Source organism: Peromyscus eremicus, chromosome X, assembly GCF_949786415.1.
Source record: "Peromyscus eremicus chromosome X, PerEre_H2_v1, whole genome shotgun sequence".
Classification (NCBI taxonomy): domain Eukaryota; kingdom Metazoa; phylum Chordata; class Mammalia; order Rodentia; family Cricetidae; genus Peromyscus; species Peromyscus eremicus.
In genome coordinates this window covers 53799170-53804553 of record NC_081439.1, presented here as the reverse complement: position 1 = coordinate 53804553, position 5384 = coordinate 53799170, and positions in this window count along the sequence as shown.

Below are 5384 nucleotides of genomic sequence, written 5' to 3'. Positions count from 1 at the left end.
GTGGCACAGGCCTGTAACCTTGGCATTCATGAGGCTGAGGCAGGGGAACCATAGGTTCAAGCTTGGTGTGGACTACACAGAGCCAGTCTAGGCTCTCTGGAATCCTTGTCTCAAAAACAAAACCAAACAAACAAAAAAGGAGGAGAAGATGGCAGGAGAGACTGGAGGCAGGGAAGGAATGGAAAGAACTCGTGGCTCCTGGTGATACAGCAGTAGACCCCCCAAGATGCCACAAACCGTAGAGAATCAGTGGACCGAGTGCTTGCCAATATGCTTTGGACACAAGCCCACTCTCACAATCTGTTAGATATGTGTATATTTATATCTGGGGGCCTAGCTATTCCTTCTCTCCATGTCCCATTTTGTCATTCCCAGCCCCTCTGGGGAGCTAGACAAGACAGCCCCCCCCCCAATTTCTCTACCAGGGATCCTAGAGTAAGCCTGGGCTGGGATTAAAGACAGGCCTGAGTCAGCCTAAAGCCCTACGTCTCACCTCCCAGTGGTGCCAGGTCTTGTGTCCTAGACCAGTCCCAGTAGAGTTTCCGTATCCAGCAAAGAGGAGAGCAGGGCCTCTGAGGCTAAACCTGCCACTGCCCCTCTAGGTATATCCTCTAGAAAGTGGCCACTGGGCTCCAAGCGCCCCCCCCCCACTTCCTGTGTCACCTGTCTCCTTCCATGCCAGGTGAGCTCACCTGGGGAAGACAGAACTTGTTCTGCAGGTGCTGCCGACAGGAAGGAGAGAATGCTGGGGAAGGATAGGACGGGGCAGGTGAAGCTGTCCATCCTTCTCCTTTCTCTTTCCAGAGAAGCCCTGGCCCAGCTTGGAGGAACGGGTGAAGGGAGGCTCTAAGAGAGGCTGTGTGTGCCAGAGAAGACCGCCATGCTCAATCTCGGTCAGGGACTGACTGTCTTATGACCTCGCTGTCAGGGATGCCAGCTTACTCACTGAGAAGTAGACAGGATCCCTGTTGCTGAGAAACTTGGAGAAGGTTACACGGAAAGCGTTCCTTTGGAAACTAACACACAATGTGCCCTGAGCATAAGTGTGAATTCACATGGAAGCACAAACTCCCAGCCCTGTGTGGGACGTCACTCCTGTACCTATCTCATGTTCACAGTTGAGCAGGCTGCAGAAGCCTTCAAGGACTTGCTAAAACACAGGCTACTGGGCCCCACCCACATCTCTGACTCAGCAGTACCAGACGGGGACCCAAGAGTGTGCGTTTTCAACACATTCTTAGCACCTGATGCCGCCAGCCTGGGCCACACAATTGGGAGCCACTAACAGCTCCTGCTTCATGTATTTGTTCATGTCCTAGCTCAGGAGCTTTAGCGACTCTTAAACATGGGTCAACCAAATCCCCGCACAGGCATGCCAGGAAGGTCTCAAGGAGAATTTGCCCTGGCCCCAGGCAGTTCCACAGCAGAACCTGAAACAAGATCTGAAAGTAAGTCAGGAATCCTGTTGAGTCAACCTTCAGCCATGCTCACACACACAACCACAGCACGCTCTCGTACACACGCCCATCTCACACCTGCATGACCTAGTGACTAAATACAAAGACACTGGAGCTAAACTACTGACATTGGTCAGCTGCCCAACTTTCTGAAGTGTGTGTGGCCTTGGACAGGTCGCCGACCCCCTCTGACCTTTGGTTTCCTCATCAAGGAAATTAGGGGCAATAATGATACCTCACAGTGTTGCTGAAAGACTTGGTGAGATAACGCAGAGGTCTGTAGTCCTGAGCAGCGGGCTGCAAACACCCAACAAAGACTCACATAGAGAGCAAGAGACCTAGACTCTAATGGCAGATACCTACAAGGTGGTCCTTAGGTTGCCTGGGCCTCACCGGCCCTATCTGTCCTATAGGGAATAAGCTACAACATTTATCGGAACTTCCTTCAAGCATTGCCTCCCTGTGGGTTCATGCCCAGTGGTCCAAGGTAGAGGCAGTATCCACAGAGCCATAGGTCCAGTACATGGCCCAGCTTTATCCTCCCTGGAGCTGTAGATGCTGCTCATCTTCCCTCAGCAAGAGACTGCCAGAGACTTGCCACCTCTTCCATAACTCCTCAGAGAGCCCTGGGGCTGCCGGAGTTCTGGGAAGAGATACTGGAGAAGACCCACAATAAGGACCTTAGTCCTTGGCCCTGCCTTTCTACCATGCACGTAGCATCTTCTCAACACAGGCCCTGGCAGTGGGGAGCACAAGAGAATATGGAGGCTCCCAGAGGGGATCCTCACCTGAGGTACCAGAACATGAAATCCCAGGTTTCTTGCCAGGGGCTATGACAGTCTGGGACTCACACATGGCCACCGCTTTCTTCACGTTTTTTGCTTCAATATCACCGTCTCTATAATACTTCAAGCCAGCCTTGCCTCTCGGTCTCAATGTTCCTTATGTACCCAATTTTCTTTTCTTTTCTTTTTTTTTGTAGCTCTTGTCTCCTTCCCTCTTAGTATATATTACTACTATGTCAGTTGTTTATTATGCATGATTCTCTTTCCATATAGGAAAGGAAGCTCTCTGTGGGCAGGGAACAGTTCAATGTTGTTTATCTGAAAAATCAACACATATGATAGGCTGGGGCATGGCAAGAACTCTTCTTGCCTCTGCCTGCCACATTGTCCTGAGTGTATGGAAGACTCTAAAATGCAAGGTTGGCCACACCCCACCCCTGCCAAGCCTCTCTCAGTAAGCTACATAATATACTTCAAATGCCTGGACCTCCTCAGTCTCTCACTTCTATGGCTTCATCTCTTAGGTCACTAACAGGTGCCCTGCCCTCTAGAAAGCGTCTCTCATGCTCCTGCCTTTTCTGTTGTAGCTCATCTCTTTCTGACCTCCGGCACCTCTGAAGGCACACAAACCTTTAATCAGCCCCTCTTCTCTGCTCAATTCTCCTCTCGGAAGCCTTTTCCAAAGAGATGATGACTTAAGCACTCTCTGCCTCTCTCTGATCTACCCTGACCCTTGACTCCCTCAGTGCTTCGCAAAACTCTCTAAAGAGACTTTGGCCCAGGGCATCTGAGGATCTTGTTCAGGGTACCTGGAATCTTTGTATAACTGTTCCTCAGAGAGTCAGAGGCCCCTTCAGGGTGGAGACCCACCACTTCTTAGTGATCTTTGTGTCTCCAATGCCCAGCCATAGTGCAGTTTCATGACAGAGGCCATGGATGAGGGACTAGATATCCACAAAGGCTTCAACGCATAGGCACTATCATCTACGTTAGCAAACGTCCTACAGAGAAAGTGTTTCCTAATGGCAATATTGTGTGTGCTAGGCTCCCACCTTCTTTCACCTTAGGCTAGAATTCTATCACCTGGATGAGGCCAGTCTCATTATTAGAACATGGAAAACTCTATCATATCTTCATCTTGCTGCCTGCCGTCTAGACCTACTGTGCCTGTGCGTATCTATCCATCTAATCTGTCACCTGTACAAACGCATCCCCTAGACACTGCCTCTGTGCCTGTCTTCTGTGAATCTGAGACAGCTCAGAAAGGGATAGACTCAGCCAGCACAGCTGTACTCCCAGACCCATGAGCCAGATGGATTGATGGGGTAACTTAGAGCTTTGAAACCTCAACGCCCTCATCTGTAAAAGGTAGGGTGACAATGATCGCTTCCTCATAGAGTTGTGAGATTAAATCAGCTGATTCCCTGTAAGCACTGGTGACAGTGAGCATTTGTTACATGATGGCACTTCTTACAACAGTCATTCATATCATGTTATTCATGAAAAGATTTGAACAGCTGAACAAATGCCATACAATTGAAAACGGTCAAATATGTATTTGAAAAGAAATGGAGAGAAAGTAGAATGAGGTTAGGAAAATAATCAACCTGGGGGCATGGCATACACATATACACGATGCCTTCAGCCTTGGCATGCCTGAAAGTCACATAAGCAAAGGACATGCCATCAGTTAGAAGCTTCAAGACATCTGGGACATGGACATAAACCAAGGATTCCTGAGTATGCCTCTCTCTCGGTCCTTCACAAAGAGGACCCCAGGAGACACTATGACAGGGCAGAGTATCAGGTTGATTTTTACATGACGTTCCCTCCAACCCACCTACTAGAAGGCCCTGTGGCAACTGTTCAAGAAAAATGACAAATAACGATAGCCAGCCCTTACTATACGCTGAGCATCAAATTCCCCAAATAACTGCAGGAGGCAAGCACTATTCTTACCTTTATCATACAGAGGAAACTGAGGTCTGGTAAAAATCACTATCCAAGGACACACAGGCAGGAAGCGGTAAGAGGTAAACCCAAGTTTCTCTGTTACTAGAGCCCAGGTTGATAACTACCATCTTCTCCTGCCTCCTGCAAGGTCACGGGTGGTGCAGCAAAGTTCAATGTGCAACTCTCTGCTAAGATGCGTTATGTTAAGGACAGCAGGAGCTTTGAGCACAGAGACTGCACAGCTTGCCTGATAGGCAGTCTATGCTCAATACTATTTCTTCAAGCTGAGCCAGCAGTCAGGCGGGGGCATCAGGCATTTCCGGACTGAGTTCTCTGAAGCAATCCTGCACCTTGATAGTTGTGAGTTGTTCATGCCCAGCAGAGTCCTGGGCACCCTTCCGAGCAGGGCAGAAGGGGTACTTAGACGGATGAAGAAGTCCTAGGGGAGATGCTCACAGAGCACCAGAGGGTAATCCTAGACAGGGCATTTCCCCACTGAAAACAGTCTACAAACCCTCCAATGTGCTAAATTCCCCACCATCGAGCCAGGCCTGCAGCTATTTCTGTCTGGAATGCTTTCAAAGCAGGCGTTACCAATTGCCACTGTGGCCATTTAAAAACTCTCAATAAAACACCCCTAGAACATCTAATTTAGGCAATATAGCTTCCCGGTGAACCCTCCAAGATGAATTAGTTGCAAATTGCACCCGCAGGTAACTGAATGATTTGACCTGCTGTATTAAATTGTTGGAGAAAAACCAATTGAATGCTGGGGGCCGTCTGCCAACGCTGATGATCTCGGGTTTCGGGCAGTTGATCTTAAGTCCTGCTTTCTGACAATAATTGGGCGGTAGGATCAATTGTCTGTTACAGTCAATCCTAGAGCATGACAATAAAGCCATATCAACAGCAGAGAGGAAAATACTGATCTTTCTCTTCTCCCTTGCAGGGGGCCCGGCACAGGCATCCAGTATGCCCAGAAGTCACATGGAGTCATTCAAACTCAAGTTCAGAAGAAAGGGGGGGGGGGTGGCAAAATCTATATACCTCTTAAATGTATCTGATTTCCCAGGAGACAAGCCTTTCCTGCTAGCCCTGATTTATAGTTTTAAGTGCAGAGAGTTTGGGAGACAAGCTTCTGGAGAGCCCTGGCTTCTGGGTCATAGAAGAAGAGTGAGAGGAATAGTTC